Raw genomic sequence first — 13796 nt, 5'->3', positions numbered from 1 at the left:
ACTGGTATGGGTTTGTTTAACACCCAGCTCCCACAGTTTAATGGGAAGAACTATGACTACTGGTCAATAACTATGACAGCCCTGCTTGCTTCCCAAGATTTATGGGAAATAGTTGAAGAAGGTTTTGAAGAACCAGCAGATGAAACTGAGTTCAATGCATTAACTCAGGGAGAGAAGGATCTGCTGAAGAACAATAGGAAGAAGGACTCAAAAGCCCGTGTGTTGTTGTATCTAGCAGTAGACCAGAGTATGTTTCCAAGGTTAGCAGCAGCTAAGACAGCCAATGAAGCATGGCAAACCCTTAAGACAGCCTATCAAGGCATGGAGAGAGTGAAGACAGCAAAACTACAATTGCTGAGAAAGGATTTTGAGAACTTGAACATGAAGGAGTCAGATAACATTGACTCATTCTTCACTCATGTGATTGGTGTAATCACACAAATGAGAACTCATGGAGAAACCATTGAAGACAGAAGAATTGTGGAGAAAATATTGAGGGTCTTACCCTCAAGGTTTGATGCCATAGTCACCACCATTGAAGAGACAAAGGATCTCTCAAGCTATTCAGTTGATGAGCTACATGCATCACTGATAACACATGAGCAGAGGTTGAGTAGGAATGAAAACTCATCTCTTGAGCAAGCCTTCAAGACCCAGATGTCCTTTGGAAGAGGAAGAGGTCAAGGAAGAGGAAACCGAAGAGGAAGAGGCAGAAGCCAGAACAGAGGAGGAAGGAACAGCGCATCAAATGCACAAGGAAGAGGCAGCAATCCAAATCAGAACCAAGGTCAAGGCAGCAACCAACAAAGAGATCAGTATCAGGCTCAAGGACAAAGGTATGATAAATCTAATGTTCAATGCTATTATTGCAAAAAGTATGGACATTATGCAAGTGATTGTAGAAAGAAACAACATGATATGAACAGTAGACAAAATGCAAATGTTACAAGAGAAAACAACAGTCAAAATAATGTCCTGTTAGCTTGTAACATGGCTGAAACACATAGTGAGGACATATGGTTTTTAGACTCAGGTTGCAGCAACCATATGACAGGGAACATAGCCCTCTTTTCAGCCTTAAATCAGAATTTGAAATCAGAGGTCACACTAGGAACTGATAGTAAAGTGTCTGTTATGGGAAAAGGGGAGGTAAAAATATTTACAAAGCAAGGAGAAAGGAAAACCATAGCAGATGTCTACTATGTCCCCGGAATGAGATGTAACCTATTGAGTGTTGGACAGCTTATCCAAAAGGGTTACAATGTTTACTTTGTAAATGATGTGTGCACCATCATGGATATACCACCCAGCAAAAGATGCATTGCTGAAGTGAAGATGACAAGGAACAGGATGTTCCCTCTCTGGATCAGGGCAGACATGAAGAACAAAAGTGAAATGGCAGCAGTCACCCAAGAGGCCTTCCAAAGCGTGCCAAAGGATGAGAACTGGTTATGGCACTTGAGATTCGGGCATCTAAATTTTGGAGGTCTAAACTTATTGAGCAGAAAAGGAATGGTAAGAGGATTACCATTGATAGAGAAACCGGACAGCCTATGTGAAGGCTGCATTTTGGGAAAACAACATAGAGAAAGTTTTCCATCAGGGAAGAGCATAAGGGCAAAGACACCCTTAGAGATCATCCACTCAGATTTGTGTGGACCAATGCAAGCTCCATCATTAGCTGGCAGCCTATATTTCTTGACATTCATTGATGACTGTACAAGAAAGACTTGGATATATTTCCTTAAAAACAAAAGTGAAGTCTTTGAGAAATTCCAAAATTTCAAAGCACTTGTGGAGAACCAAAGTGGGCTGCACATAAAAGTATTGAGAACTGATAGAGGAGGTGAGTATATCTCAAATGAATTCCTAAAGTTTTGTAGAGAAAATGGAATACATAAACAGTTCACAACTCGGTACACTCCGCAGCAAAATGGAGTTGCTGAAAGGAAGAACAGGACCATCATGGACATGGCGAGGAGCATGCTAAAGGCAAAGCATTTGCCAAATGAGTATTGGGCTGAAGCTGTACATTGTGCAGTTTATATATTGAACAGGTGTCCTACAAAAGCAGTCATGAACAAGGTGCCAGAAGAGGCATGGAGTGGGAGAAAGCAAGGAGTCACCCACATGAGAGTTTTTGGGTGTGTGGCCTATGCACACATTCCGGATCAGCTAAGAAGGAAGTTGGACAGCAAAGGGGAGAAATGCATCTTCATTGGATACAGTGATGAATCCAAAGCCTACAGGCTGTACATTCCATCTACCAAGAAGTTCTTTGTCAGCAGGGATGTTCAATTCATTGAAGAGGAAGCTTGGGATGGAAGCATAGAGAAAACAGTGAATGTCAAGAACTGTTTGTCTCATGATGAAGATGAAGAGGAGGTGGCTGAAATGCATCCCCAAACAGCAGTGCCAACACAAGGACAGCAAGGAACACCATTGAGGATCAATGAGAGTGCTTCTCCAAGCACACCACAAGGAGGAAATTCAAGTGCATCTTCAAGCACTTGCACACCAAGTGAAAGAGGTAAGAAGTTTAGAAATCTAAGTGAAATTTATGAAGAAGGAATGAATTCCTTATTTGCCTTGTTTTGTCATGTTGATGATCCTATTCATTTCGAAGATGCAATTAAAGATAGGAAATGGATAGAAGCTATGGATGAGGAGATGAATGCCATAGAGAGAAACAAAACATGGGATTTGGTTGAGTTACCAAAAGGCAAAGAAGTCATTGGTGTGAAATGGGTCTACAAGACCAAGAGCAATGCTGAAGGCAAGATTGAAAGGCATAAAGCAAGGCTGGTTGTCAAAGGGTACAAGCAGCAGTATGGGAGAGATTATGAGGAGACTTTCGCACCGGTTGCAAGGATGGAAACCGTGAGAGCAGTGCTGTCCATAGCAGCACAAAACAAATGGAAAGTCTACCAAATGGACGTGAAATCAGCATTCCTAAATGGAGTGTTAAAAGAAGAGGTTTATGTTGAACAGCCTCTCGGCTATGAGAAGAAAGGTGAAGAGCACAAAGTGTGCAAATTGAAGAAAGCTCTTTATGGGCTGAAGCAAGCGCCAAGAGCATGGTACAGCAGGATAGATTCATATCTATTGGATAATGAATTTGACAAATGTGAAGGAGAACCCACAGTCTACATCAAGGAAAAAGATGGTAAAATTTTAATTGTTGTTTTGTATGTTGATGATGTGATTTTCACAGGTAATGATGATCAGCTCATTAAAAATTTTAAATCAGTCATGAAGGATGAATTTGAAATGACTGACATGGGTTTCTTGAGATACTTCTTAGGCATAGAAGTAGATCAAAATGAAAAAGGAATTTTTATATCTCAAGCAAGATATGTAAATCAAGTTCTGGGCAGATTTAACATGCAAGAATGCAAGGCAGCAATCACTCCCACAGTGATGGGATTAAAGCTCAGCAGAGAGGACAACAGCAAGGATTTTGATCCTAGTTTGTATAAAAGTATTGTGGGCAGCCTTATGTATTTAACAGCTACTAGGCCTGATTTAATGTATGCTGTTAGTTTAATTTCCAGGTTCATGGAGAGGCCAAAGGAGGCACATTGGCAGACAGCAAAGAGAATTTTGAGGTATGTCAAAGGCACCAAAATGTTTGGAATTTTATATCATGCCTCAGAACATTCAGATTTGGTTGGATACACAGACAGCGATTGGGCTGGAAGTGTAGATGGTCGGAAGAGCACTTCCGGTTATGTTTTTAATATGGGCTCAGGAGCCATTTCATGGGCTTCTAAGAAGCAGTCCATTGTAGCATTGTCTACAGCAGAGGCTGAATATGTGGCAGCTACAGCAGCAGCATGTCAAGGAGTTTGGATGAGAAGAATGTTGAGAAGCTTAGGCCAAGAGCAGGCAAAAGCGACAGTGATCTTTTGTGACAATAGCTCTGCTATTGCATTGTCAAAGAATTCAGTGTTTCATAAGAGAACGAAACACATTGATACAAGGTTTCACTACATCAGAGAATTGGTGAACAATGGAGAAATTGTCCTAGAACATTGCAGGACTCAAGAACAGGTTGCAGACATCTTGACAAAGCCACTTGATCAGAAGAGCTTTGAATTTTTGAGAAAGTGTCTCGGTATGACCGAATGCCCAGCTGTTGAAATTAAAGGGGAGTGTTGAAATCTAATTTCAACGCAGCTGCCAGAAACCGGTCAGCTAATCCGCCGGAAAGCTCTCGGGTTGATTTCAGGCAAAGGTACTTTTCCGATGTTTGAACCCGAGAAATTTTGGTGATGACACGTGGTTCAGCCCTGACGTAACGCAACGTAAGAATCTCGGGGGTTAATGTTCAGCACTTGTTGGCCTTCCGATATTCTCCTCCTCCGTTCGATCTACTCCACCCTTTTCGTCCGTTGATTGCCCAAACCTGCATATGAACATACATTAATGACTTTGCGTGGAGTGAATTTCATTTTTGGTTGACCGCGGTAAAATAATTAATGAATTAATTGTTACCGTAGAGAATAGGTAAGGTGATTTAAATTTTAATGTTTTTATATGTATCGGAGGTATGGTGGTGCATTTAAAGAAAGGCATGGGTGTTAAAAATACTTACGGCACGTAAAAGTAATTGTGTTTTTTTTATTTTGTTTTGTTTTCAAAAAAAATGAAAAGGGCTCGTGCATTGACTATTGTAAAAAAAAGAGAGCAGTGAAAAACGTGCTCTGCATCTCTGTTTTGTTTGGCACATGGGATATAAGGTTTTTGTTGTTGGCCATCGTAGAATAGTGGTGCAGCGAAAAACCATGTGTGGTATGTATTGAACACACAGCAGTGTGTAAAAAGATAAGAACCAGGTGATGTAATTTTTGGAGTTGTAAGAAAACCATGTGTGGTTTTTGCACAAGCAGTGCATAAAGAAAATGGTGAAGTTTTTTTTGTAAGTCTGTGTGAATTTTGTTTACAGCAGTAAACTTATGTAAACTTTTATTACAGCAGTAAGTTGTTTTCACTGTAGTGAATGTAAAAAGAGATTTACAGCAGTTAACCCAGTAATTTCTCAGAAATCTTTTATGGTGTTGAAATACTCTGTCTCTCTGTGATTTTTTTTTAAGTCTTCTGTGCACAAAAGGATCCTGGAGAAAAGTAAAAACAGAGCATTGCCTCTGTGTGTTTGTTTATTTGGTTTTTGGTATTTTCCCCATCAAAAATACCCAACAATTATTTTGACCTCTTACATCGAGCCAATTCCCTGGTAGCCTCTTGGCTCTCCATCATTACAAGTGACAAAATCCTTAGCAGAATGGCGAGAAAGAACATAGACAAATATGATTGCTTCATTACTCTTCCTATTTAATGGCGCCCATGCTCGCCGGTAGAGTCTCTCCCTAAGACAGAGCATTAATTCGACTTGGATAGCCATCATGATAATTCTTAAGAATTTTTATGGATGCTTAAGAATTTGATGACATTTTGTTGTTCTTCTTCTTTTTAAGTCCATATTGCATTGATATCACATTTCTCAAATTTTATTAATGCTCTAGAATTTTAAAACTTTTAGTTTTTATTGAAATAACAATAAAAATTCTTCTAAAAATATCTCTAATTTTTAAAAAATTTCTTAGATACTTTTTTTTAATAGTTTATTAATTTTTTTAACGTAATTAAAAACTTTACCCAACTTAAAAGTTACATTTTCATTTCCAATTCTTATATCCATAAAAAAAAAATCATTACTCTATAATAATATATCACAATGTACAAAAATTTACAAATTTATACACAAAGATTTACAAATTTATACCCAAGTGATAATTCCGTTGTCATATAATACACACTACACAAATGTGTACACAAGTCATCATTACCTTATCACTATGACTATCATTTCTTTATTGACTACCAATTTCTTCATATAACCACACCGCTATAGAGACACCAAACAACATCACTCAAATCAAAGTAGTTGAGATAGACCATGAAAATGGTGGCTAAAATCTAACCATAATTATCTTTTTACAAATTCACTTTCCAAAAAAAATCCATAAAATTGACCATAAATTTTTTAAATCAATTTCACCTTTTTCCATGAACCTTTTAAAGTGTTCTCAATTGGAAAAACTTGTCCAGTGACCTTTTGACAGTGATGTCAATTGGAAAAACTTGTCAAATAAAACATAACACGTTGAAGGGGTTAAAAACCCAAATAAATTTATAAATCACCCTATTATTTTATAAATACAAAATTTGAATTTTTATATAAATTTTTTCAATTAATAAAATGGATCCTTTTGACAGTGATGTCAATTGGAAAAACTTGTCAAATAAAACAGAACACGTTGAAAAGGTTAAAAACCAATTAAATTTACAAATCCCCTTATTATTTTATAAATATAAAAATTGAAATTTTATATAAATTTTTCAATTAATAAAATGGATTAAAAGGAAACTTGTTATTTTCATATTTAAATTTAAATTTTTATTAAATAAATTAAATTAAAATATATAAACATTACTCGAAATAGATAGAATACTCATAGATTATTAAAGATTATTTTTAATTTGAAATTTATTGAATATTAAAGTTACATAAAAAAATATCAAATTTATAACTATTTGCAATTTTTATAAGGAAACATTAATATTAATTTTTTTTTCAACTTAAATTAAAATAAATTAAAAAACAAAATGAGCATTCAATAAATTTATACCATTTCATTTACAATTACAAGACCCGTAGAAGGGCATTTTTAACCCGTAGCAGGACATTTTTTTTCCAATTTAAAAGGGAAAATTAAAATCAAATTTTAAATTTGATTAATTTAATTTATCAACTTATTTAAAAGATAAATTTTATTTACAATTACAATGACCCGTAGAAGGGCATTTTTTTTCCAATTTAAAAGGGAAAATTAAAATCAAATTATAAATTTGATTAATTTAATTTATCAACTTATTTAAAAGATAAAGATAAAAATGTTTTTATTAATAATTTTTTAAAAGATAAAGATAAAAATGTTTTTATTAATATTTTTTTAAAAGAGAAAGATAAATTTCAAGAAATACAAATATATTTTTCAAAAATAAAGATAAAGTTTAAGATCCTCACTTGGATAATAAAATCGGTAAGTTCGACGGCGTGGGGCATTAATCTTCCTCCCACAACAACAATGAAGGAGAAATGTGGTGGGTACGAAAGGCTTAGTGGCCTGCAGGGGAATGTTCTCGAAGTATACCAAGTTATTATTATAGTGGTGATAGCTCTGGAGTGTAGTTGTTGTGATTGAGAGATGAGAATTGGGATTATGGACGACATTACCTACTTGGTTAAATCAGGGGGCCTCTTTATAGAGCCAAGTTGGGGTATCGACTAGTGGAGAGCAACTCCGGTGGCAGTCTAGCAGTATGAAATTGTTTTGTATATAACATTAGCTCAATCTGCAATATGGGACCCTAGGTCGGCTCGAGTATGGAAATTAGCTTATCTAGGTAGTCTGGCATGTGGCTTTGACTTAGCCAGTAAGAGGCACACTTCGAGGTCTAGGCTTAGTGATGTTGTGGCTATAAGAGAAGAGGATAAATTCGTTATTAGGTAATTCTGCTACTCCTTCCTTTTACAGGGTTTACAGTGTATGCTAGAATTAGACGGTTTGTTGACCAATGAAGGTAACTCGACGAGTGAGAGACCTCCATTCTTTTTTAATTACAATGTGTTTTGTGAATTTTTTTAGTATTCAGTTTTCTGGGCTTGTTTCCTCTTTGGGGAGTGTCCTTGCTCTAGGGCTCTTGAGAGGCAGCTTTGGGTTCCATTCTTTCTTTGAAGGCTCCTTTAAGGATACGCCTTCGAGTCTCTGTTGAAAATGTTTGGGGTCTCTACCCTGGTTGGGAGGCGAATATACTCCATCAGGGCGAAAACAATTTGGATTATCGAAATGGGTGGTGTACTTCCCTCGCCTGGAATATCTGGTGTCAATGGTGGAATTGATACTTTAATGCAGGCAGGGTCGACCAGGTCTTGGCCCTCATGGCCAGCTAGAGGAGTAAGCCAATCAGGTGGAAGTGCCGAACGAGGAAGTGGAGGAAGAGGTAAATGTGGAGGGCAAGGTGGCTCATGCCTAGGCCCGGTGTCCGGGCCGTGTGGAGCAGCCTTTGTTGCTGTCTTCGATAGCTGATCAGTTGCAGGACACCATAATGAACCTAGATGCCATCCGTTAGTAAAGATATGAGGGCCAAAATGAGATTATTTCTTATAACAATGATGTTCAATACAACCAGGGAGAAATTATGGAGCACCTTTCTTCGGTGAGACATAGCCAGCACTGCAATAACAAGCGGTTGGATGAGATTGAAGCGTGATTGTCACATATTGACTATCGTGTTCACGAAGGGCATGGCCCTCCTATGGCCCTAGCCAGTGCTCATGATCCAAACCCTTCCCTCTGATATGAAATCTACAGGTTGTCTCTTGGTTTTGTTTGTGTTTTGGGTTATATGGAAATGTTGCTTTTGGGACTCATGTAAAAACTAGAAACATCTTCTATGTTTTTGTATTGCTCTCATGGCCAACAAATTTGGTTGGAACGAAGCTGAAAAAGCTAAAGGCCTCTAAAATTTATGTTGTATCTCTTTGATGAATTAATAAAAGTTTTTTTTTTATCAAAAAAAAGAAGAAAATAAATTTTAAAAAATTTGATTAATCTTATTTATAACATTTAAAAAAAATAAAGATTAATTTAAAAAAAAAATGATTTTTTATAAAATTAAATTAGGATTTTTTCTGAAAGTAAAGATAAACTTTAGGAAATTAATCCATCCCTGATTTATCTCATGGATCAAATCAGTGAACCTTTTAAAACATAGCGGTAAAAAAAAAAATTCATATGTATACAAAAAACAAAAAAAAAAAAAAAAAAAAATTATTTAATTTACAATGATTTTCCAACATATAAAAAAAAAAAATCAAAATTTAAATAGTCATCTTAAATTAAGATGAATCTAAATCAACTAACTTTGAAGAATATCAACTTCTTTTATCAAAATAAATCATGTAATTATAACAGACCCACCTGCTTGTGACAAATTCTTCAATTTCACGGTGATATTATCTTATCAAACAAAATGAAAAAAAAAAAACCAAAACACAAAGAGTATTTGAGAACAATGTTGTGCATTTAAATCCTGTTGTCTCCCTTAGCTAATGATCCAGACACACGAATGCCCTCCTTCGCCATCCAGCCCATGGCAATGGAATACCGGCTCGTAGCGAACAATTATTTTCCTTAATTCATATGTCGTGGGATTCGATTGTATCAAACTCCAAAATATTCTCATTTAACATGATGTGATTATGGAATTGGCATCGTGAACCTTGCTTCATCCTAGAAGTCAATTGTTCCTTGCTCAAACTGAGAACCCAACTTGGCGAGATTGTCTGTGACAACATTTAGAGATGTAAGAATATGCTAAAGAGAGATTTCTTTGAATTTTGATACTAGAAGGATAGAAGGATAATTGATAAGAATATGCTAAAGAGAGATTTTTTCGAATTTTGATGCAAAAGCAATCCAAAAGGCAATTGATGAATTTTTTTTTTTTTTTTTCAACTTAAAGTAGATAAAGATCTATTGATTTTTTTATTTTATTTTTTTAATTGAGGAAAAGACAAATTCTGGTGGCCACACTTCTTTGTTTTTTGGGTAATAAATTACCCTCCTAATCCTACCACCCCTATATTAAAAAAAAAAAAACTTATAACATGTTTTTGGATAGTTTGGAGGGGGGGACAATTCTAAGAATGCCCACCAATTTTTTTTAAAAATGTGCAATATACCCCTTTCAATTTTAAGCGGAAGTGGAATGGGAGATCATGTTCTACATTTTTCCAAAATTTTCGTGATGCGCAATTCCTAAAATCACTCGCTCCCACCACCTATAACAAGCCAATTAAATAAACAGCATGTGTTCCACATTTTTCCGAGGGTGATTTCTAAACTCACTTCTCCCGTCTCACCCTCCTCTCCCCGAATATCCATCCACTACAATTTTTTTAATAAATCTCTCTTTTTAAATAAGTTATATATATATATATATAAAAGTAAGTTGTGTTTTTTATTAATATTATTGTTATTAGTTTAATAAAATTAATTATTGAAATTTTTTTATTTCAATTTAAGGTGGATAAAGATTTATTGATTTTTTAATTTTATTTTTTTAATCGAGGGTTTAAATTGATTCTCAAGGAAATATGTTTAGCATATGTTTAGTCTTAATGTTTATCGAGGATTGTAAATTATTTGAATTCTAATAAGTACTTCCATGATAAGTTCCTCATTATTATTTATAACATTCATTTATATATAAGCAAATTTTATTTAGCAAAATGATCCATTACTTTTAAGAAATTTAAAAATTTAGATTTGTGCCACATGGTTCCCCACCCACCAATTTCCTAGGGATTTGAGATTATTCCAATTCTATTAAGTTCATCCATAATAAGTTCATCATTATTATTTATAAATGACATTAATTTATAATTCATTTTTTTTCTTAAGTTAAAGGTGATCCATAACCTTTGTATACATGGTTAATCACGTAAATGTGTGCATTAGTAAGGCATTCTTCGTGTTGCCATAGTTTTTTTGGTTGCCATAGTTTCTTTGGTTATATTTATGAAGCCTTCGCCTATATCAACCACATTAATATTTTTAATGTTTTTTTGTAAGTTTGGGTGGGACTACATTATCATCATGTCCAATATATCACCGTGATTGAGGCGGGTAATTGAACTAGTGACTTCACATCAAGGAGAGTATTAAAAGAGCATTCAATCACCATCTATCTAAGACCCCATCGACAAAATTAATATATATTATTTTAATATAGTTATATTATTTACAATTTTAAGTTCATTTTGTGTCAAGAGGGATCAAATCTCTTGAGATGCAACCATCTTTTAGAGTGAAAAAGATTTGATCCCTCTCAGGGCTTGGTAGATCCGAAGTTAAAATGGATCTAGGTTGGTATAATATATAGGTAATTGACATTGAAATACTCTATTTATAATTCACTTTCTCCACATTAAAATGTTAAAACATGCTTCCTCATTTTTTTTTAGTGTATGCATATATTTAATTATTTTTATTATTAATATTTTCTAAAAGATTACATATCAAATTTATATTAAGTATTGAAATAATTACAAATATCCATCATACATTGAATTAGAAAGCAGTTGTTAATGTAATAACAATTCTCTCAATCTTTGTCTCTATATATGTTTTATGTTAAAAGAATTTACTCATCCTGAAATATTTTATTTATAACCTATATTAAACTTTTCTTTGTTATTGATATTTTTAAAATTTTATATATAGACATTGAATATTTTACTTATGGTTGACAATAAAATATTTGTTGTTTTAAATATCACATGCAAGTTGAATATAAAATGAACTACACATTATGTATTATCAATGATACTATTTCCCTTTATCTCTATATTAGGTAATGTATTATCAATAATACTATTTCCCTTTATCTCCATATTAAGTAGTGAAGAAATTACATTTCTTCTGCATAAAGTTTTTATTTTTATTTTTTATAAAGTTATATAAGGTGCAAGTTGAAATATTTTCATTATGGTGGACATTAATTTCTTTTGTGATTATTATTTTTAATTTTTTAATTTAAATTACTATTTTAATATTTTTAAATGTAACTTTACGTGACAACATCATCGCTCCTATACTAGGTTGTGGAGTGCCTATTAGTGCAATCATTATATGATTTTTCTTTAGCTTATACAAAAGGTATATATATATATATATATATATATATTTTCTTTTTTAACTTAAAAAAAAAATGTTTTTTTAATTAATTTTTTAAATATTGTAGTTTTCATGATTCCTAAAATGTCATAATTTTAAGCTCCTTAAACAAATGTTAAAAATAAATTATCTTTTTTATTACCTAGATGGTATTGAAATTTTAATTTCAAGGACATTGGTTGTCAGTGCCATGACTTCAAGATTTGTAATTTTATCCATAAGAAAAAAAGGAGGTTATTACTGGTAGCACTAATTTTTGATACAATAGTTGATTTTAAGGTTTTGGTTGCAATGTTACTAATTTTCAAGTTGGAAGGTTTCAAAGAAGTGGCAGTTCTAACCTTGAAAAATAAAAATGGTGCTCATATTATTGCCACTTTTGAGTTGACTTTAAAGTTTTTATCGACAATATCTTAACACTATCAAGGTCATGGTTGAAAATGTGTTAATTTTAACTCCGAAAAAAGAAGAAGCTATCAATGGCATCCCTTTTAGAAATGGAAGGTAAAAATAACAACTAAATGCAACCTCTAAAACAAATGAGAACTTTGGAAAGTTCTCCTCAAGTTGGGAACTATGTTAGTGAGGAAATTGTTGAAGAACCATTGTTGGTTCCCATGTGGAATCTCTTGGTTACATATACTTCCATTAGATCAAATACTTCCCTAGATTGTGCGTTGGTGTAATTGATGATATTTTGTATTAAATACTACTGGTTGGAGCCAAATGGAACCTTCTTCATCAAATTATAGTAGGTTGGTCTACACTTTGCAATTTGATCTCATGACCTTGTTCAAATAGGACACATGAAAGACTAGATGAATATTAGATTGCGCTCAAAGAGCTAGCTTGTAAGAGACCTGACCAACACATTATATGATTTGATAAGGGACCATATGACTTAGGAGCTAGCCTTTGGGGAAAATTATCTTTGAGTGATATATGCTTGTAAGGCTACATGCAAAGAAACATTTGATCCTCTTTAGTAAAATAATATTTTTATCTATGCTAATTAGCATGTTGTTTCATTTTATTTTGCACTATAGATAATGGTTTCTCTAGTGTGAAGCATTCCATCTAATGCATGAGCCTTGGAGGTGCCTGGTACATAAGATGTTGCTTAGAAATGGTTTTGGCTATAAATAACTTCATATGGTATCATTTTGGTAGTTTAATTATAAGTGATATTATACCACCATTTAGTAAGAGGAAACCATTGTGCACACTAGTGCAACTTTTTAGAACCAAAGAATCTCAAATAGGTTTGTATGCACTTGTTAACCACTTTTATGTTACCATCAATTTGAGGATGATATGTAGTTCTTATATTTAGTTGTCTAGTTTGAAGTTTAAATTTCTACCAATATTTTCTAGTAAATGTTGGATCTTGATCGAAGACAATAGAAGTGGGCATATCATATAGGTTAAAGATATGATCCATGAAGGCCTAGGAAACTTAGGAAGGATGATATAATGCAAAAAAACGAGCACCTTTGAAAATATTAACAACCACCACCATGATGATTGATTAGCTACCCACTTTTGAGAGTCTCAGTACAAAATCCATTGAAATGGTTGCCCAAATATATGTTAGGATTGGTAGAGGTTGCAATGCCTCTAGTATCTTCACCCTATCTTCTTTGTTTCTTTCACAAGCATCATATGATGTTATGAAATCTTGGATATCTATATTCAGGTCCTCACAGAAGAACGAAAACTTAGTTATTTCATAGGTTTTATGAAAGCCAGATTGACCTACTATTGGTGATGAATGGAGCTCCTCCAAGGCTCATTGTTTTAAGGTTGAATCTTTTGGTATAACAATGTTCCCTTTATACTGTAATGTATCTTATTTCCATGTGTAACTTTTATGTGGGTTGGGATATCTTTGAAGCCATTGTATGAACTATCTTAAAGAGTTGTTTGCTATTCATTCCTTATAGAGTTCCTTGAGCCATATTTAACTTGGTAATCATAACCCAAGGAGTT

This window comes from Pinus tabuliformis, chromosome 2_2 (assembly GCF_031772625.1).
Source record: "Pinus tabuliformis cultivar Carrire ecotype Pingquan chromosome 2_2, CPIR1, whole genome shotgun sequence".
Taxonomy (NCBI): domain Eukaryota; kingdom Viridiplantae; phylum Streptophyta; class Pinopsida; order Pinales; family Pinaceae; genus Pinus; species Pinus tabuliformis.
Note: the sequence above shows the minus strand (reverse complement) of the source record.